General features: G+C 41.5%; 1 protein-coding gene across 2 annotated transcripts in view; it reads right to left on the reverse strand.

The window, feature by feature from the left end:
- Haspin (haspin) overlaps nt 1–23,129 on the reverse strand; it is a 93,818-nt gene that overhangs the window by 24,858 nt on the left and 45,831 nt on the right. The gene's annotated exons all lie outside the window — the stretch shown is intronic.

Here is a 23,129-nt window from a genome sequence, read left to right on the forward strand (position 1 = left end):
AGGTTGAGATTTCCCACACATATTCTTTGGCTTCCTACGCAGCGCAAATTTATTTTAGCCGAGCGCCACGCCCCCTATAACGCCCACAATCTCCCACTAAAGATTTTAAAATGGGTCATGCGCCCACATCTTTAAAGATTTCCGAAAAGTATAAATGCAATTTTGTTGTGTATATTTATACCTATCGAAATGTAGAAGACATTTTTGAAATCGGACCATTCATAAAAAAGTTATACGCAATCAAAATTTATATATCTATCTCCCTCGCACTCCCTTTAACTGAGTTACGATTATAGTCGGGACACCAACCCGAGTACAGCGTTCGCTTTAGCTGAGTGACGGGTATTAAATAGTCGGCACACCAACCCGACTATAGCGTTCTCTCTTGTTTGTTCTCGGTTTATTGGGAACAAATTTTTTTGATTACCAAATAAGGGGCTGTCCATATATTACGTAATCACGTTTTTGCTGATTTTTGACCCCCTCCCCCCCTTGGTGATCAAACGTAATATTTAAATAAATACCCCCCCCCCCCCAATGATTACGTAATCCCAAGAATAAAATTTTTTTTTGTTTTAATATGTGGATTCAAACAGAGATGCAACCCAATCTTTAATATTGTTTATAAATGGAGTTTGGTATGACACATTCGGTTCGTATACGCTGAAATTATCTCTAACATACTCTTCGTCAAGCCATTCCAGGTCTTCGCATTCTTCGTGTGATTGAACCACTAAACATTCTCTTTCTCGCCGCCCAGCCACTAAAAAAATTTTTTCTCTGCTTTCCTATCTAAGTTTGCAGATATATTTAAAAAAAAAAACGTTTAAAAAAAAATCTTTAAATAAAAAAAAACAAATAAAAATAATACGTAATCATTGGGCAAGACCCCCCCCCCATGTAATCAAACATAATCATTTCAATGACCCCCTCCCCCCCCCTAGGTGATTACGTAATATATGGACAGCCCCTAATCATTAAGCCAAAAGCTTTCAGAAAGTAGTACATTAAACACATCAGGCGGAGCAAATATTTTAAAAGACGATATCCTGCGGATATCGGAAAATCGAAATTGTTCCATTGCAATGTCCTCTGAAAGTTTCTTGCGCTCCCCAGCATCAGTGTGAACCTCCCTCAGCTGCGAACCAGAAACGGTACCTACTGTACCTATGGGAACGGTCGGCCCCGAATTTGGTAACTCCGCCGGCTCTGAAAATTTTTTCACAACATGACTTCCGGAAACAGGGACACCACCGGACCCAGCGGTATCCATTGACCCAGTTGCTGAGTCAACAGAAATTGCTGCAGTTACCAGGCTCTGATTTGGGGTAGATGCCACAACTTTATTTACTGCCGTTGAGCTTGCCTTTTTGTGTTTGGGGCGACTCGCTTAGTAATTTTTTATTACTAAATTGGGAACAAACGGAATCAAACCCTTCATTGAGCTTTTTAATAGCTCCCGAAAGATTTAAAAGGCCGTCTCGAGTCTGCCTCATAAAGCTGGTCATCTCACTTACCAATTTCCTGCAGGACTCACATGCCCACATGGGACCGGTACGCTGCTCAAGAAAGTCTCTAATTCTGCCATTAAATCCTGCACATTTAACATGCATGATCGTTTCGCAGAACCAACAGAAGATAAAATCTTCATTAAGTGAAGAAGAAAGAATACACTTTTTCATTGAACAGATAAGAACCATTATATGAAAATTAAAGAAAATAAAATAAAATATAAAAGATACCTCAAGTAAATTTGGCACTGGGATCAAATTCCAAAACCGCAAAGACACGAAGCACAAAAAGTAATAGAGCGCAGATCTCGAATTAAATCGAAAGCCAGAGAGCGCGAGAGAAAAAAAAAGCGTATATCGACTGAGCGTGGCTTGTGGGGCACCAACAACTATAACGCACGAACAATTACAATGTAAAAGCGATCAAGAGAGAGAGACAATGAGAATAGCACCCAAAAGTCTATAAGACGTTTAAAGAGGTTCAATGAGAGTGAAATTACAGTTATAATAGAGAGCGGGAGAGAGAGATGAGAGAAAGAGGGAGAATACAAGAGTTTCGGCAAATTAGGAGAGTGCAAATTACACTAACAAAGCAACGATATTAAACAAATCTAATGGAAAATTTAAAATAAACTATAACCACGTACCCGTTAAATGGGGGATCTATACAAAAACACTAACACGATTGTTAGGCTAAACTTTGTTGATAAACAAACACAAGACACTTGCAAAAAGATCACGAAATAAACAAAAACTTAGAGTACAATGGTAAACACAACCGTTCACAAGCGACGCTAAATCGATGATTTTTAAATAACTTTAGATCCTGACTTTTTACAATAACGTGATATACCAAAATTTTGTAGCTTAAGTATTTCGCAAGTTAAGGACTTACGGAATTTATCCATTTATAGCTGTTTTCCCGCTAAACTAGCGAGTTTTTCCAAAAGTGGTAGAACTAATGTTACCGAGCTGTTTAACACCATATAAAATTTCCAGGACTTAAAACCAACGTTTTGGGACAAACTGACAAGCGTACAAGCGCACAAACTCACAAACTGACAAACAGGATTAAATTTTCATTTTGGGAAGAAGAAAGTCTTCTTTTGGCTATAACTTCTGAACGGTGCGTCGGATTTTAACATATGACCCCTCATCATTCGAGTATTTTTAATGGGAACACAACTAAAACATTTCGAGGAGGCATTTATCCCCACCAGCCCCAACAGCTCCAAATTTAGAAATTTTCACTTTTTTACTTTCACCGCTCTCTCTCCCAATTCAATTGATTTTCTTAAAGTCTTGGTATCCAATCCCGTTAGTTTTTGGGATACCTTTCGATTGGTATATCACTCATTATGATCGGACCATCACAGCAGATTTTCAATTCTGTGGCTATATATAGTAGTCGCTTTTGCACACTCTCCTGGTGCGCTTCGTCACTACATGGACTGCCGTCCATAGTGATATTTAATACTTCTGTTGAAATAGTTACGCTTACGGGATGTTTGTATTTTGTTTTTGTATCTTGAGCCTATTTTTAATAGTCATTTTACTATGAACAAAGCATTTTTTAATACAAAAGTATGCAACAGTAATTTTACAAATGTCAAGCCTTCTGTTCACCAAGACCCCCAAGTCATATTATGTATAGTTGAGACTTTACTTTAAAACTAAGGCCCTGTTTCTCGAGTGCCGGCTAACATTTCTCGATCAGATAAAGTCCCTGTTAAAGGATTTTGGCTTTCTCGACATAAATGTAAGATTTAACTTTAACAGGGACTCGGACTCCCTGCTAAGCGATTTCGGCTCGATAAAACGACAGCTGATTTCCCAAGGAAGAAACTGAGGAAGAAACGAAGTCACAAACCTTTAAAAACACGGGGCGGCAGCACTACTACTATTTTTGCCGATGTTGTATGCTTTTATGTTTTTTTACTGTTTTCTTTAATTTATTTCTCCCTAAAAAAATCCTAAAATTGTTCTAAGTATCGGGTTTGAAAGATAAAGTGTGTATTGTGAAATACGGAGAGACCGCGAAATAACGGTGCCGCGCTGGACCTTGGACCCACGCCGCCAAAGGGCAAAAAGGTCGAACGGTAAAGCCGTGGACTTTGAACCGGCGCAAAGAGGATGCACCGTGAATTAACGGGACATCTTGGACCTTGTACCCGATGCGTGCCGTGTGCAAAGGGAACTAACGGGACACACTTGTACATTGGACCCTAGCGAGCCGTGTGCAGAAAAGAAAATAACGGGACCCCGCCGCAGCCTATAAAAGGACGGCGCAGGCCCAGCTCAGGGCAGTCAGTTGGAGTTCGCGCGACAGTCAGTGCAGTAAGCGCCGCAGTTCATGCAGCCAGGAGGCACGGGACGTGTCGGTCGGAAGGCGCGACGCTGGCAGCCGGAGTACAGGACAGACAACCAAGATACGCGAGCGAAAGTACAAGTGCAACCAGTGAACCAGAGATCAAGATCAAGATAAAAGTGCGAGGATTCTATCGAGTGCGTGGCCGTGAGAGTACCGTAGAAACCGAGTGCTCAACGCCCAGATCAAGATACCAGAGTCAAGACGCTAGGACAAGGCTGAGACTGCAACGGTGAGATCTGCAGGACACAGAGATTGGAGTGGAGACGAGTGCAGGACAGGAGCAGAGTCGAGAGAAGGACGAGCTACCGGCAGGGTAAGCGCGGATCAAGAGTTTGTGCCAGGCGTCGGGGTTACGGTGGACTGACGATAAGGCTGAATCCTCGGATTTGACCTGTCGGGACATTTGTTTCTTAGGCTAGAGCCAGACCTACCCCAGGGAACACGACGAAACAGGTGATCCCAGGATCATTCTGGTCGGACCCGAAAGGAAAGTTGTGCAGACTTCTTGAGTCCTACAAGCCGGGCGGAACTGGAGAGACGCCGTTGGAGAACGACGCCGCAGGAGTCCACAAGCACCACGAAGGGAGACGAGAGCAGCGACGCCGTCGAGGAGCGCCGCCGAGAAACGCACAAAGTGAATCTTGAGCCGAGGAAGGCACGTCGCCGACCCGGCAAGCCGCAACAGCCAGCTGACGAAGAAACCAATTCCAGCGAAAAGGAAAACTTAATAAAGTTTTCCGATTTGTCCCAATCGGATATCTCTGCATTTTCGTGGGTCACGGGCAGTCACGCAATACAAATTTGGTGGGACGAACACACAATATCTCTGAGCTAGTCGCGGCGTTTACGTAGCGATCAAACAGTCGAAAACAGTTCGTTACAGTATCTTTAAAAAACTTTAACTTCAACATAAGAAACCATGAATCCGTTTGCCTGTGATACCTCCGGAAAGTTGGCCAATTTCTGAATTTTTCGAACTTTCAGGTCCTTGTACTAAGAACTTTTTGGGAAACGCAGTTTAACATGGGAATAACGAATTCAAAAAAATATAGCATCCATCGAGGTAAATTTAAGGGGGACTATACACCTAGGAGCGCAGAAAAAAGGCAATTTTCATGAATTTTTTGTAGAAAACCAATACGCATTGTTGGATAGATTTTTTCACTAAATGAAAACGCTTTCTTTTCTGGACACGTCTAATTTTTTAGAGAATTGTATTTACATTATTAGTTGAGTACACGCGTCCTCTTTCAACCGTCGTACAGTGGCGCCTTGGTCCAAAAAAGTGCAATAAATCACTTTTTCGACTTTGTCCTAGAAAGTTTCGACCCATACCAATCGACAGGTATTTGATTCACTATTACAAATATGTAACCCTTTTTCAAATCAAAATATTTTTGTAAAAAATATGCTCTTTTAAAGTTAAACAATTTTTCACTTAAAAAAAAACACACAGTTTTAGGTAATTTTTTGCACTTCCTAGGTATCGAATCGCTTTGCTTCTTTTTTCCACGGATTGGTGTGTTAGTTAAGAGTAAAAAAAAGTAAAACATATTGCAGTTTGCCAGCCGCATCTCTTAGTTATTTGCAAAACGTCAATTTTTTTCATACTTTTCAACTTTGATGGAAAAAAAAAACTATTTAATACTATTTTTGAATACTTCTTTAAAACGTTATTTGCACTTTCTTTTTGATATTAGGAAAGTTGTAGCTGCGTCCGCGTGCGTCCTCGGTTTTAAGAACCAAAAAATGTAAAAAAAAGTCATGGTCCCAGAAATTGCATATGGCAATTTTGTATCAGAAGTATGAGCCTTATTTAATTTCCACCATGGAAGAAGATAAAAAATGACTACAAATTCTGTAAACAAAGCCAAAATGTTTCCAAGTTAATTATTAGTCTTAAGACTCGAACTTTTGACCAAATACCTAAGGGAGTGTAGGGTAAGGTGACGAACGATTCGTTTTTTGAATACAACTTTTTCAAAAAGCAATATTTTTTAAAAGTGTAAAAGCAGAAAGTTGCTTACATATACTGGGCATATTTCTGTAAAAGTACGATTTAAAATTCCAACGGAGCTAAGTTCTACAGCGTTTAACGTGAACCATTCTGTTTTTTGCACTTTCAATAGTTGTAGGGTAAGGTGACGAACGATTCGTTTTTTAATGTAACTTCCCCAAAAATAGATATTTTGTAAAAGTTTAAAAGCAGAAAGTTGCTTACATCTACTGAGCATATTTTTTTTAAAAGTACGATTCGAAATTCCAATGTAGCAAAATCCCACAGCGTTTGGCTTCAACCATTCTTTTTACAGAAAAAATATATTATTTACGGAAAAGGTTTTTGGATACGGAAAAGAAAGAAGTAATAAGATAATGGCCAAACTTACTGAAAAAAAAATTGGTCAAAGTGCATTAATTTTTTAAATTAAACTAAACTGACGGCACATCTAATAACAATACAAAACAACAATAAAACTGCAGCATTCAATGTGTTCAGATTCACGATCTGGCCACACGGTGCCAATACCGGCAGAGAATTTAGGCAAAGGGAGCTTTCGCTACTGCTGGAGAGAGAGGAAAAGAGCGGTCGGAGTTCGGAACTGCACCGCGACGCTAACGGAGCTGCGTTCTTCTTGTTGATTGCCTGTTATATATAAACCACTTGAAGCCCACAAATAAATAGTGAAATTACATCATATAAATTTCCAAAGTGTTTTTGTACGACTAAAGGAACCCCTTAATTCTATGACCCCGAGCTGCCGGCAGGAGGGGACACAACTAAACATGGTGGCCCATGAGGGGAAAGTCTGCAAGCATTTGTGAACAATTTGTGAGCAATTTAAATATATATAAAAACCTCACTACGAAGGTTATCAGAAGGGCGCGGCGCAAGCTCCGTTAGTGCGTGCAGTGCAACTCCAAGCGGTTCGACGAACCCAGACAAAACATACCGGATTATTGTTAAGCGCCGCTTTACATAATCGCTTATCTGCGCCCAGGCGGGACGTACCGTTTGTTTTCTCCGCTTTGGCTTTGTACTGGAATTTTTGGGTAAGGAAAAGAAAAGAGTTTTGCGTGCGTGATAAGTGTCATAGCTGAGCTGAATTACACTATTCAACATGGATCGGGAAAAAGAAACTCCGCTGTCCTTAGATCATTTTATTAACCTCCAAGTTGACAGGCACAACGCCTTGAAGACCATTTTGCAAAATTATAGAAAGGACGCGGCAAGTAGAAAAACGAAGGTATATTTCGAAAGGCGTTTTCATCAAATAAAGGAATTGCGAAGTGCGTTTTTGGTCGCTCACGAGCAGGTTGTCAACATAGACGGCTATGAGGCATCGGCGTATGTCACCAAGCATCTACATTCCGAGTTTGAGGAGCGGTTCATGGACGCCTACTGTCTTTTCGCCGAGGGTCAAGAGAAGTTTGTGCCAGCGGAGTCTCAGACCGCGACTGTGGCCGCAGCGGTCGGACCGACGGCTGAGGTTTGCATGACGATGCCACAAATGACAGTTCCCAAATTCTCAGGTGCGGCCGTGGACTGGCCAGGTTATTTTGATGCATTCAACAGCCTTGTATACAACAATCCGTCGCTCACCGAGATGCAAAAGCTGCATTTCCTTAAGGAATCGCTCCCGGTCGGACGCGATAACGACGTGCGCCAAATGCAGCTTACCGACTCAAACTTCCCAGTAGCTTGGTCCCTGATGCTAAAGCGCTACAACAACCCGCGCCTGGTTTTCGCTCATCACATGAGCGCTGTTTTTTTGCTGCCGAAATTGCAGAAGGAGTCGTCGGAAGCGCTTCCGGCTATGCTCAGCACCGTCAACGTGTGTCTCGCCGCCTTCAAGCGCGTCAAGGCCTTAGAAGGGGAGGCACATCATTGGCTGGCGTATCACGCTGCTTCCAGGCTCCCAAAGGAAACACTCAGCGCATGGGAGCATCATCAAGGTAGTACGACGACCGTCCCGTCCTATGCTGATCTGGAGTCGTTTTTGAATGATCGGCTGGTGGTCATGGATGCGATCGAAAACCGAAGCTCGTCGACCGACCTCAGTCCTGGGCTCGGGTCTTCAGATGCCATGCGCCGGGTTCGAGTGCACAACGCACGCGATGAGTCCGGACGCCCCGGCTTAAGGTGCCATCATTGCGACGGCGGTCACGTTCTGCGCCGTTGTCCGACGTTTTTAGCTATGGAAGCGTGGAGGCGCAAGGAGGTTGTAGGCAGGGCGAAGCTGTGCACCAACTGCCTCAGCAAGGCTCATGCGCTTCCCCGCTGCACCAGCAACAAAGGGTGTCAGGTTTGCGGTCAGCGTCATCATACGCTGTTGCACTTGCCGAGTGCATCTCAGCCCGCCATCGCTCCGCAGGCGCCCTCTGCCCAGACGTCGACGCTGCAGTCGCGATCTTCGATGGCTAATAATGGTGACCAGCCTCATCGGGAAGCCGGCTCCGAATATCGATGCTATACGTCCTCATCGCCCTATAATCGAGTGGGCAATATTCTTTTGGCTACAGCACGCATCATGGTGCAGAATCCAGACAACGGGCTCCAAGCAGTCATCACGGCGCTCATCGATCAGGGCTCCGAGGCGACCATCGTATCCGAGCATGTGGTACAGTCCCTTCATCTCAGGCGGGCAATGGCGAGGGCGTCCATTGTCGGAGAAGGCCAAGGGGTTGGGTCCAGGAGCAAACACATGGTTAACTTCAAGGTTCTAAGCACTAATAATTGTTTTTCCTTAGACGTCTCTTCGGCATACGTGTTGGACACGGTCACCTCGTTGCTGCCCTGCACAAGCTTCTCGCCGCAACGATGGACCCACATTCATGGACTTCCGCTGGCGGATCCAGAGTACTACCGTTCGAAGAGGATTGACCTTATCTTGGGAGCAGACCTTATCGCGCAGATCATGCTGTCCGGAATGCGAATAGGAAGTTCTACGGAGCCAATTGCTCAACAGACTCAGCTGGGATGGATTCTCTCAGGACAAGCCGCCGACGCGACCAACTCCACCAGGATCCGTTGTCATCACGTAGCCTCCGAGGCGGAGTCGCTTCTGAAGGGCTTTCTCGAGATCGAGACCGTACCAGAGCGGACGGCTCGTACGGAGGAGGATCGGTGGTGCGAATCGTTCTTCCAAAGAACGCATTCCAGACGTACGGATGGACGGTACGTAGTGCGCCTCCCGTTTAAAAGGTATCTGGATCACGACATCGGGTTGGGACGATCTCACCAAGGAGCCCTTAACCGGTTTCTCCAGCTCGAGCGGCGACTTTCGGCACGCCCAGTGCAAGGGAGACAGTACGCTGAGGAGATTGAGGAGTATTTCACCTTGGGTCAAATCACAGCCGCGGAAGGATCCGAGAGCAGCTTATGTGTACGCACTCCAGCCGGATTGCATCATGCGTCTTGTGTGTTACCCCACCATGCCGTCTACAAGGCAGAAGGTTCTGTCACGAAGCAGAGGATAGTGTTTGACGCCTCCGCGAAAACCAGCAACGGAAGATCCCTGAATGATGTTCTAGTCACCGGTCCACCTCTCCAAAACGACATGTCAGCAGTGCTCCTCAATTGGCGAAAGTATCGCTATGTTTTTGCAGCCGACATTCAAAAAATGTATCGCTGCATTGACGTTCACCCAGAGGACACGTAATATCAGCGGATTTTATGGCGGGCGGCGGATGGAAACATCAAGACATACGCGTTGTCGACTCTGACGTTCGGGACGGCATCCGCACCATACACAGCCATTAGAGTCATACACCAGTTGGCGCAGGACGAGAAGGATTCTTTCCCAAGGGCCGCCGAGGTCTTAATTGGGGAGATATATGTGGACGACATATTATCCGGAGGTCACACTATGGAGGATGCGGAGGAGAAGCGGGTGCAGGTCGTGGGAGCTATAAAATCTGCTCGGATGGAATTGCGCAAATGGTCGAGTAACGACCCACGACTACTAGGCTCTGTTCCGCAGGAGCATCGATGTTGCCAGACGCCTTTAAATTGGGATACAAGGGATCCGGTAAAGGCGTTGGGGATGTATTGGCTACCAGACTCCGACTGCTTCAAGTTTAAAATTAATTTTAACTTTCCCGATTGCACGACGAAAAGGGCCTTGCTGGCCGCTATCGCGCGTCTCTTCGATCCGTTAGGTCTGATAGCTCCAGTGATCATAACTGGAAAGCTCATTTTAAAGGAGGTCACTTCGGTCAAGGTGGCGAACAGCGAGGGAGTGCAGGTCTCGTTGGAATGGGACTCACCGCTGCCAGCAGCGATTCTGGAGCGTTGGCGAGCGTTTCGCTCCGACCTCCCAGGAATCGAGGACATCGCCGTCAGTCGGTGGACTGAGTACGATCCGGCCTCCGTGTCCAGTGTGCAGCTGCATGCGTTCTGTGACGGGTCGTCGTCGTCGTATGCTGCCGCTGTTTACCTGCGAGTCGAGCACGTTAACGGGACCGTCGGCACGACCTTGCTTGCGGCCAAGACAAAGGTCACGCCAGTCACGGCTGGAGTAGGGACTGGCTTAGCCATTTGCAGCAGCGTCCAAAATGGTCCCAAAGCTCGGAAAACTTAAAGTTGGACGAGCTTGTACTCGTCAAGGACGATAGATTCCCCCCCGCGCAGTGGCTGCTCGGAAGGATTATCGAGCTTCACCCGGGACAGGATGGCTTGGTTCGCGTGGTGACGCTAAAAACCCAAGAAAACCCACAGCTGAAGCGTTCGGTATCGAAAATCTGTCGTTTGCCGATACAAGAATAGCTTCTCTCAAATCAGTTCTAGTCGTTCGCGCTTACGCACACAAATCTCTTGTTCTTTTCCTCCCAGATTCTAGGTACAGCTCAGGACACTCAGGATACTTTTAATGCTATGGTCTAGCATTGGCGGGCGGCATGTTCAGATTCACGATCTGGCCACACGGTGCCAATACCGGCAGAGAATTTAGGCAAAGGGAGCTTTCGCTACTGCTGGAGAGAGAGGAAAAGAGCGATCGGAGTTCGGAACTGCACCGCGACGCTAACGGAGCTGCGTTCTTCTTGTTGATTGCCTGTTATATATAAACCACTTGAAGCCCACAAATAAATAGTGAAATTACATCATATAAATTTCCAAAGTGTTTTTGTACGACTAAAGGAACCCCTTAATTCTATGACCCCGAGCTGCCGGCAGGAGGGGACACAACTAAACACAATGTTATATGGTAATATTAGAGTTTTTTTACATAAAATCAACGATTACAATTTAAATTCTTGAATAAGAAAAGTTAGTCACCATACCCTACAAAAAGTTCGTCACAATACCCTACAAGGTACATTTGGAGTAAAAACGGTGTCACTCTCAAACGGATCATCCAAAAAAATCGTCAAGTACCAAACACTTTTGATTAAGATCCCATTTATACAAGCATATATTTATCTGATTTTGTTTTCCACCCATCTTCGCTCTGGCACTACTGAAACACAAATAAATTCAATAAGTTTGTTACTTTGCGCACCACCTTTTTAGAAAAAACAAGAGAGAACGCTATAGTCGGGTGCCTCGATACCCTTTACGCAGCTAAAGGGAGTGCGAAGGAGATGGAGATAAAAACTTTGATCCGCTGTAACTTTTTAACGAATGGTCCGATTTAAAAAATTTCTTCTACATTTCGATAAACACAATAAAACTTCATTTTTACTTTTCCGAAATAGTGAAATTTTTAAAATTGTGTATAAGCGATTGTGGGCGTTAGAACTTGCGCTGCGTAGGAACTCTTAGAATCTGCATGCAAAATGTCAATCTTCTAGCTTTTATAGTTTCCGAGATCTCAGCGTTCATACGGACGGACAGACAGACGGACATGGCTATATCGACTCGGCTCCTCGGCTCCCTGATCAAGAATATATATACTTTATAGGGTCGGAATTGCTTCCTTCTAGCTGTTACATACTTTTGCACGAATACAATATACCCTAAACTCTACGAGTAACGGGTATAATTACCTCATGAACAAATTACGGGTCTTCTTACTAATATTACTGTAAATACATTGTCGACACGATAAGAGGAGACGACTACATTTATTCGGAATTTTTGTCGCGCCGTCATATGTAAGATTCGTCGAGTTCGACCCATTACCCTACACTCCCCTACAAATGTACTTATGCATATTTGGATATGTTTTGATTTGTACAATACATGTACAATCTCAAAAGATTGTAAAATGAAAGACCGATTTTTAAGGGGATACGACCACAGCCCAAATCGTAAGAGCTAGAGCAGCCAAATTTTTCCACAGTATTCCATTGGGGGCGTAGCACAGTGGCCGATTTGGCTGTTTTAGCTGAAGATTAAGGAAATTTCAAAGTGTTAAAAATAAAAAAAAATTTTTTTCTACCGATAGTAAAATAGTTATATATCGAAAAAAAATGGTAACTCTGAAAAATTCGATAAACTAGATCAGCTGTTAGCCCTCAATGTTAACATATGGTGTCACTTAACTTCTCAAAGCGCATAGCTTGATTGATGCACCTATTTTTATAATTGCGACATTTTGTTAGATTTCAACTGTTTTGAAACAAGTTCCCCATTTTCTTAAAGTTCAAGGTATGTAGTAAAATAAAATGAATGTTTTGTGTCCTGTGAGTAGATGTTGTATTCGTAGTATTGGTTCAAATCCACCTATGTTTGTAGCCCGCTTTTTGAAAGAAAACTTCAACTTCTGTAGACTAAACTTTGTGAAGCTCGCCCCGGCCCGCAAAAAGAGAATATCTGTGGTAAACTATGGTTCGTCCAGTGTGTAAATTATTCAAGATCAGCTGCCCTTACGTGCCCCTGCTAAAGTTTGGGATATTTTCAAAAAGGTCTAAATTTACTTTTGGACTACAATAAACAACAAGAAAATGTCGATTCAGAATCGGAAAATTGAAATAGGTTTAAATAACATCTTTAAAAACAAACTAAAATCTCACTTAAAAAAAAAAAACTAAAAAAAAATTTTTTATTTAAAAATAAAAAAAAAATTTTTTTTAAAGTGCTAAATTTTATTCCTTTTTGGGTTGACATTCCATAAAAATTTCAAACTTGGTAAAATTATCGTTATTTTTTATGATATTCCATTTATTAAGCTAAAACAGCCAAATCGGCCACTGTGCGTAGGCGCTCGCCCTGCCGAGAGCGAAACCCAGAGAGCGGATCGCAAGAGAGCGATGGCCGAGACAGCAACAGCCAAGAAAACTGATGAGTGGGAGGGGTAGTGTTGCGCGGAAAGGGGAGGGAAAAGGGGCAATTTAAGTTAAAATTTGTTTTGGATTTTAAAAACTTAAACTGCTGCTCCGATAATATGCCTAAAAAAAATCCACCCACAATTTTAAAGCTACGCCACTGTTTTCTTTAAAAAACCTACTGTGTGAAATCACAACAAACTTACGTTACGTAAGAGTGACTTAAAAATACTTGTTACTTTTTACGTTCTTATGGAAAAAATTCTATAAATTCCATCCTTCGAAGTACAATAGTGGTATTTATCTTAAAAATTCGGGAAAAGACACCTCTAGATGCCTGTTATATATTTTAGGGCTTATATTTTTGCTTGTTCTTTTTTAAGCCTGTTCACCGCATCAAGTTGGTTGGGAATAGAGGTCAACAAATTACTTCAATGGCTCATAGGCTTTAATTGACTCAAATTACGATGGAACCTTAAATGCAATTATGTAGAATCGCATCTAAGCAATTTTTTGGCATTGGTTTTATTACAACTGAGCACAGACCCTCGAAGATATCGTAAATCAAAAAATTAAATGTTGCTACTTTTTTCAAACCGCGATCCGTCTATATTAACACAATTTAATGCCCATAGGGCTGCACCAAAAACACTGTCGGCCTGTGTCGTCAGTCCTGGGTAAGAATTACTCAACTACGCATATGAAATACTGGATTTTCATCAAACTCGGGTACCTCGTAAAGTTTGCATTGGTTATCAATTGTGATTTTTTTGAAATTTTTTGGTGTCCATTTAGGAGCGTTATTGAAGTTGAAGTTAAGAACTTAAATGTAAAATGTTATTAAACTTCAAATTAGTATATCTCGGGAACGGCTTAGAGGAACAACGTGCAACTTTACAAGTTTTTAAATGTGCACTACGGGAATTGGGAAACTATTTTTTTAATTTTTTTGTTGGCCAAAAAGTATGAATTTTAATTATTTTAAATTTCCTATCGCGGTTTTGGAAGTCTTTTTCATCCTATATAATCAGCTCAACTTTCCAAGATTGTCCATCTCATAACCAAATTAATTTACCCGAAGAAACATTTTTGTTCCTTTTTCATTTCCGAAATATTTAATTTTGTTTCCTAATTTAAGAAAACCCTATTTATATTTCCAACGAGTACAATTTTTACATGCTTAAGATGGAAGTTTGCACAATTCAATTACTCACTGATATTATGCACATATATTAATATCATAATTTTACCACCGTCCCTTCATGTAGAAGAATATCATATTAACATTAATATCATAATTTTACCACCGTCCCTTCATATAGAAGAATATCATATTAATAATAATATCATAATTTTACCACCGTCCCTTCATATAGCTGCCATAGAAATTGATGGATTTTCTTATTGTTAAAAAGGTAAGCTTTGAAAAATTAAATTACAATCTTTAACAATAGGCTTATTCCACGTGAAACGTGACAGGCCAGTTTGGCCAATATTTTTGTAAATTAGCTTCGATTTTTCAGATATGCATCACGAGTCTCGTGGAATAAGCCAAAACATTTTTTCAAACTACCTTCCTAACAAAAAGAAAATTCATCGATTTCTATGGCAGCTATATGAAGGGACGGTTGTAAAATTATGAAATTAATATTAATATGATATTCTTCTTTAAAGGTGTGGGCGCCAGACACATTTTAAAAACGTTAGTGCGCGATTGTGGGCGTTATCGGGGGCGTGGCACTCGGCTGAAATAAACTTGCGCTGCGTAGGAAGCCCAAGAATAAGAATATGTGTGGGAAATCTCAACCTTCTAAATTTGTTAGTTTCCGAGATCTCAGCGTTCATATGGACAGACAGACATGGCTATATCGACTCGGCTAATGACCCTGATCAAGAATATATATTCTTTAAACGGTCGGAAACGCTTGCTTACACAAAGGTTTTAGAAGAAAACGCGCTAATAAGAAATAAGAAAGTCCTGACAACCATACTAAAAACTAATTTTGGCACCAAAAAATCGACTAACTTTGCGATTTTTTCTATAAAAACTGGTTGGATGGATTTAATTCAAACCTTTTGTATATTATTAAGTATCATATAAATAACATCCACAAATTTTTATAGCCGATACTATCGGCTCATATATCGGTGGCAAAGCGATTGCTGGAACTCTATAAAAAGACGTTTTGCGGTGTTCACTGTACCTCCGCTAAAAATGATCGGATTTCCATTTTGTTTTTACATTTTACTTAAGAATTAAAAATAAACCCGCCCCTGAGAAGCCGTTTTTTAATGTTTTATTTTTGATTTTTTTCGATAGTCCAAAGTCAAAAATGCGTTTTTCACCTAAAAAATTTGACTTTCGGCTTAAAAATAAAATTTTTAAAGTTAAAAAATAAAAAAAAAACGCTTCATAGGGGGCGGGTATTTTTTTATGCAGAAAAATATGCGACAAATTTTAAACGATCGGTTAAGCCGTTTAGAAATGCCGATAAACGCGGACTTTCAAAACGTGGTTTCGAGAAAAACGCACTTAAGGATGCACTTACGTACCTAAAGTCTTAGAGGTTAGGGTACTAGTTTTAGCATAACTTCTAAAGTGTTTGTCCGATTGACTTAAATCTTTTTTTGTATAATCTTAAGATATTAGTCTACAAGAAAAAAAATTTTAAAAAATCGACTTTTTTTGGAAGACCCTACCCTTCCTTAAGCGAACGAAGTCGCTCCGGGTAAAGCTAGTTATGTAAATAGACACAAAAAAATTCAAGTTGATCGGTACAGTGGGTTTCGAGTTATCGTGGTCACCAATTTGGGAAACATGGTTTCGAGAAAAGGGCGATTGAAAGTTGAGCACAAGGTACATATCGAAATTGTTTCTCTTAGTGCACTGTATCTTCAATTTTTAGAATTTTTGCTCCAAACTTTCACTAGACATTCCTAAGACATCAAGCGTCAAGAAACACACAAAAAAATAATTGATTTTTTTTACTTTTCTTGGTGTATGTTAGAACCCTGCATGAATCAACAATTTTTGAGACATTTTATGTTTCAAAACATTTTTATAGTAAGGCCTAGTACTCACTTCAATCAAAAAGGCAACGAAACGTAAACTTCTATACAAAAATGACAGGCGGAAAATTTTGTGATCAAAACTTTGTATGGAGATTTTCATTTCGTAGGCTTTTCGATTGAAGTGAGTACTAGGGGTAAGATTCGAATGATTCAAAATATCTGCAACAGTGTCATACTTCCGATATGGTCTGCCAACGTGACTTTAAAAAAAAAGCTCCTATAGAACATTTTGTATTAACAGAAAACCAAAAATGGGTCAACAACAAAAATTTCAAACACCCTTAACTTAGAAACTACTAAAGCTTTTGACTTGTGCTATATGTTGTCAAAAAGGTTTTTCGAAATTCTATGCCCATCTTTTAAACATAATTTGCATTAATACTATGGTCTTAAATTTAGGGCCAAAAATCTTTTTGGATTGTTTTAAAAAACGGTTCTAGCGATTTCTGTTTAAATTTGGGTTATGAAATGCATATTGGTCATTCCGCGTGAAACGTGACAGGCCCATTTGGGTCAAATCTCAGAATCCATCAAAACCTTTTTTTTTCGATTGAAAATTAAAATATAGTGACTGGTATTTTTATACCCTTGCAGAGGGTATTATAATTTCAATCAGATGTTTGCAACGCAGTGAAGGAGACGTTTCCGACCACATAAAGTATATATATTCTTGATCAGCATCAATAGCCGAGTCCATCTAGCCATGTCCGTCTGTCCGTTTCTATGCGAACTAGTCCCTCAGTTTTAAAGCTATCGCGATGAAACTTTCCCAAAAATCTTCTATCTATTGCAGGTAGTACATATGTCGGAACGAGCCGGATCGGACCACTATATCTTATGGCTCCCATAGGAATTATCAAAAAGAAAAATAGAAAAAACATTGTAACTTTGTAGAAAGTAGGCATATCTGCAAGGGTATATAAACTTCGGCTGGCCGAAGTTAACTTCCTTTCTTGTTATTTTATATCTTACCGTTTATTAAAAAAAACCTTTTTCTAATTAAGCCCCGATTTCTAGTTCTGCAGCACTTGAGACTCGTTTGAGTTTTTTTAATATTTGGTATGCAACTTTGCGGGATATCTTAATTACTTTCAGAAAAATATTTATAAATTTAAAATAAAGTATTTTTTAGGAGAAGAAGGGCGAGCAGAAGGCCAGTTGTTGTTTGGAGAGGCGCTGTCCTGTAGAGACTCAACGGTTCTACGAGCCCGTATCGGCGTATGACCGGAACCCCAAGTACTAGAAGCACCGATACTTCCAACCGCACAGCAAGCGCGCCCAGGAGCAGAGCACATGACGTCCTTAACTACAACGCCTTCCGCCAAGGACATCGAGCTACGCGGAAACGTCACAGACGACAAGCAAAGGGTGAGGGTGGAACGTTCGTTTACACTAGGCGTAAAAGCAAGGTGGAGCACTAGGCAGCCTGCAGGTGCCACCTGGACTGTGTGCGCGATCCGAGCAAGACCGTAGTGGGACCATCCGGGACAGAGCAAGAAACAGGCGGTTTTGTGTCGAGAGGCGTTGCCCTGTAGAACGCAGTACCTGTTCGCCCTAGTCTGAGAACGGTGACGCTTCCCTAAGCCAGCACGGAGGATCTCCTGGCGAGGCCGAGGCGCTACACGGCAGGCGATCACCAAGGAGACGCAATATTATTACCAGGAGAGTCGGAGACACCGATTCCCACGAGTGGCGATACCAAGGCTTTTTTCTCACTGATCTACTGGGCGGTCACGTTTATATAAATTTGGTGGGACGAACACACAACTTCTCTGAGCTAGCCGCACGAATCTCGTAGCGAGCAGTCATACAAAATCAGTTCGTTACATCTGACGCTCAGAACTTGATTGTTTCATCAGTGAAAGCATCCAAAGAATAATGGGGAAGAGTTGGATTTACCGACTTAAAACAGAGGACTTTGCCTATGTCGCACAAGGACTAAACATTGCCCTGGTTGGAAAAGCGGAAGGCAAACGAAAGGCACTATCAGAATATTATTCCGAAACAGCCGAGCTCTAGGCAGCGTATCCCGAAAAGGCAGGTCCAAGCATCACGCTAAACGCGTAAGGGATCGACCTAGTGGAAAGTTTGAGCGTCAACAACATGCAAAAAGAGGCACAAAAGGGAGAACCAAGCCAGGAAAGGCAAAAGACAGAACCTATACCGACCTCTAACCCAGGTAAGCCAGATTATGCCAAAGTCGCTAAACAAGTTCGCGAATGGTCGTTCAGGTTCGACGGCGTGGAAAAACCATTCGAGTTTTTGGAGCAAGTGGAGTGGTTCGAAAAAATACAGCCTGGACCTAGACATGATTCCGCGAGCGATGACGGAATTACTCACAGGAAAATCGTTGAGCTTTCTGATCAAGTCAGGCAGAGGAAGCAAGGCTACGGGGAGTCGTTTAAGGACTACATGATCGACATGCACTATATCTACTACATCCCTTTCCGAAAACCGACGCACCCTATAAAAGCCAGTGGACACCACATCAGAGCCAACAGAGGCAGCCAACCCATATGTTATGGACACGAGACACAACGCACATCACCGACCCTCAAAAGGCTTGTTGGAAATGTGGCGGGGCCAAACACTGGGGCAGAGAATGTCGGAATCAATTCTACTGAGTTTGCGGCAAATTGTCAAATTCGCTCAGTGCCACTGATATGATGAAATATAGCGGAAGCGATATTTTTTTTAGGTAAAACTCGATACAACGACTGTGATCGCGACTTCTTCCGCCACCGCGATTTCTTGTGGTCTCTTAAGTTTACAAATTTCAAAATATGAATTGACGGCCACTTCTTGATGTTGAGAAGACGCAATTATCGCATTAAATTACTTCGATCGAATTTCAAAATTGTAATTATAATAATGTAATGTAATGTAATATAATGTAATAATGTAATGTAATAATAATGTAATTTAATACAACTTTAGTTGGACGGGTTACTTAAAGCCCAACCCGAGCCGACCTTTATAGGGGAGAGGTCTCTAGGTCCGTACACCTTTTGTTTTTATACTGCCATTTCTCTTACGCATTATTATACCAATCGCATTAGGTACCAATCGAAAGGTTAGTCTTTTAGCTTCAAAATAAACAAAAAAAAACAAATACTTTTACATCTTAGAGAAATCCAAAAAAAAAATTTTAAGGCCAAGAAAAAATTCCTAAAAAGTCAATAAAACTCACAAAAAGTACTTCACACTTTTATAAAGTGTTTATTTATGTTAATTTAATCAATTTTAGTTCGTCTTAACTTATTTCTCGTACATTTTTTTTAGAACTTAGATTAAATAACAATGAAAGCCAAAAGACCCATTGAACATTCACACTACAGTCCTGCATGAGTGTACTTGAAAGTCAATTTTTAAAATCAGTTAACTTGGATCACTTTTTTTCATTTGATTTTTTCATAGGAAAAAACAAGTATTTTAACATAAAATAAATAGATATAAAATAATTTCGAATCACCTAAATAATTTGCTTAGTAATTTTATGACTCCCACTCACTTTTATTCTGTGGTTGTATCACTTGCTTTTTTTTACGAGTGATCAAGTAAAACAAGTTATCCAAGTTAACTCACTTGAACTCACTCACTCTATTTTCAAAAAATTGACTTGTTTGTCAATTCAAGTGTACTCATGCAGGGCTCTAATTCACACTAGTGTTGGGTAAGAACTGCTCATTTGGGTGAACATGTTCACTTGTTCTTTTTTTCCCAATGATTCAACTCACTTAGTTTGCTCACTTGCTCCCTTGTTCACTTGTTCAATTTTTTGAAGTGGCAACCGTGCTCCCACTTTGCCGCACACCCAGTAGAATTGATTCTGACATTCTCTGCCCCAGTTGATCAGAAAGCTCAACGCTTTTCCTGTCAGTAATTCCGTCATCGCTCGGGGAATCATGTCTAGGTCCAGGCTGTATTTTTTCGAACCACTCCACTTCCTCCAAAAACTCGAATGGTTTTTCCACGCCGTCGAACCTGAACGACCATTCGCGAACTTGTTTAGCGACTTTGGCATAATCTGGCTTACCTGGGTTAGAGGTCGGTATAGGTTCTGTCTTCTGCCTTTCCTGGCTTGGTTCTCCCTTTTGTGCCTCTTTTTGCATGTTGTTGACGCTCAAACTTTCCACTAGGTCGATCCCTTACGCGTTTAGCGTGATGCTTGGACCTGCCTTTTCGGGATACGCTGCCTAGAGCTCGGCTGTTTCGGAATAATATTCTGATAGTGCCTTTCGTTTGTCTTCCGCTTTTCCAACCAGGGCAATGTTTAGTCCTTGTGCGACATAGGCAAAGTCCTCTGTTTTAAGTCGGTAAATCCAACTCTTCCCCATTATTCTTTGGATGTTTTCACTGATGGAACAATCAAGTTCTGAGCGCCAGATGTAACGAACTGATTTTGTATGTCTGCTCGCTACGAGATTCGTGCGGCTAGCTCAGAGAAGTTGTGTGTTCGTCCCACCAAATTTATATAAACGTGACCGCCCAGTAGATCAGTGAGAAAAAAGCCTTGGTATCGCCACTCGTGGGAATCGGTGTCACCGACTCCTCCTGGTAATAATATTGCGTCTCCTTGGTGATCGCCTGCCGTGTAGCGCCTCGGCCTCGCCAGGAGATCCTCCGTGCTGGCTTAGGGAAGCGTCACCGTTCTTAGACTAGGGCGAACAGGTACTGCGTTCTACAGGGCAACGCCTCTCGACACACAACCGCCTGTTTCTTGCTCTGTCCCGGACGGTCCCACTAGGGTCTTGCTCGGATCGCGCACACAGTCCAGGTGGCACCTGCATGCTGCCTAGTGCTCCACCTTGCTTTTACGCCTGGTGTAAACGAACGTTCCACTCTCACCCTTTGCTTGTCGTCTGTGACGTTTCCGCGTAGCTCGATGTCCTTGGCGGAAGGTGTTGTAGTTAAGGACGTCATGTGCTCTGCTCCTGGGCGCGCTTGCTGTGCAGTTGGAAGTATCGGTGCTTCTAGTACTTGGGGTTCCGGTCATACGCCGATACGGGCTCGTAGAACCGTTGAGTCTCTACAGGACAGCGCCTCTCGAAACAACAACTGGCCTTCTGCTCGCCCTTCTGGCTCGGAACAATTTGGACACACGCCTTTCCTGGGCTCGTAAAACCCTTGAGCTTCTGCAAAACAGCGCCTCTCGAAAACTACAACCGGCCCTTTCTGGCTGGTCGCGACAGTCCCTGATCGATTTCCACGTGACGGACTGGGCTGACGCCGGGACACGCCAAAGTAGTGTTTAAAACGAGGCACCCTGGGTTTAACGGGTCTCTTGTCGCAGGATTTCACTGATTAATAGAATAGAAAAGAACAGCAATACGAGCACGGGAGAGCAGGAATACTACTTTCCCTTTCTTACACGTTGCGCTGTTGTTGCTTGATGCAAAGTTGCTAAACTAAAAACGTTGTCTTTACAAGTAGGTCTTGCGATTACAAAAATTGTATTCTACCACTTCGTGAAGAATTGATGAAGCAATATGAGGATAATTTTTTTATTCGGAAACCGCGTGTAACCCGGCGTACAGAATTTGTTAAATTTTAAATTCTCTTAAAAAATGCTTTATTTTAAATTTATAAATATTTTTCTAAAAGATATTAAGATATCCCGCAAAAGTTGCATACCAAATATTAAAAAAACTCAAACGAGTCTTAAGTGCTGCATAACTTAAAAATCAGGGCTTGATTAGAAAAAGGTTTTTTTAATAAACGGTAAGATATAAAATAAAAAACCGGTCACTATATTTTAATTTTCTATCGAAAAAAAAAGGTTTTGATAGATTCTGAGATTTGACCCAAATTGGCCTGTCACGTATCACGCGGAATGACCAATATGCATTTCATAACCCAAATTTAAACAGAAATCGCTAGAACCGTTTTTTAAAACAATCCAAAAAGATTTTTGGCCCTAAGTTTAAAACCATAGTATTAATGCAAATTATGTTTAAAAGATGGGCATAGAATTTCGAAATACCTTTTTGACCTTTCTAAGTTAAGGGTTAACTTAAGCCTACCTTCTTAACAATAAGAAAATCCATCAATTTCTATGGCAGCTATATAAAGGGACGGTGGTAAAATTATGATATTAAAATTAATATGATATTCTTCTATATGAAGGGACGGTGGTAAAATTATGATATTAATATATGTGCATAATATCAGTGAGTAATTGAATTGTGCAAACTTCCATCTAAAGCATGTAAAAATTGTACTCGTTGGAAATATAAATAGGGTTTTCTTAAATTAGGAAACAAAATTAAATATCTCGGAAATGAAAAAGGAACAAAAATGTTTCTTCGGGTAAATTAAGTTGGTTATGAGATGGACAATCTTGGAAAGTTGAGCTGATTATATAGGATGAAAGACTTCCAAAACCGCGATAGGAAATTTAAAATAATTAAAATTCATACTTTTTGGCCAACAAAAAAATTAAAAAAATAGTTTCCCAATTCCCGTAGTGCACATTTAAACTCTTGTAAAGTTGCACGTTGTTCCTCTAAGCCGTTCCCGAGATATACTAATTTTAAGTTTAATAACATTTTACATTTAAGTTCTTAACTTCAACTTCAAATGGACACCAAAAAATTTCAAAAAAATCACAATTGATAACCAATGCAAACTTTACGAGGTACCCGAGTTTGATGAAAATCCAGTATTTCATATGCGTAGTTGAGTAATTCTTACCCAGGACTGACGACACAGGCCGACAGTGTTTTTGATGCAGCTCTATGGGCATTAAATTGTGTTAATATAGACCAGCGGTCGGCAGCGTCCTATTAAGTGAGCATAGGGAATTGCTCTGCTCATCCGCTGCCCCTCACGGACACTGTAAAACAGCAGTCTGTACACACACATCAATGAGCTACCCAGTGCAATTTACTCACACTTATATAAAACAAAATGTCATCGTATGTGTGTGCCGACCGCTGATATAGACGGATCGCGGTTTGAAAAAAGTA

Source organism: Drosophila takahashii, chromosome 2R (genome assembly GCF_030179915.1).
Source record: "Drosophila takahashii strain IR98-3 E-12201 chromosome 2R, DtakHiC1v2, whole genome shotgun sequence".
Taxonomy (NCBI): Eukaryota; Metazoa; Arthropoda; class Insecta; order Diptera; family Drosophilidae; genus Drosophila; species Drosophila takahashii.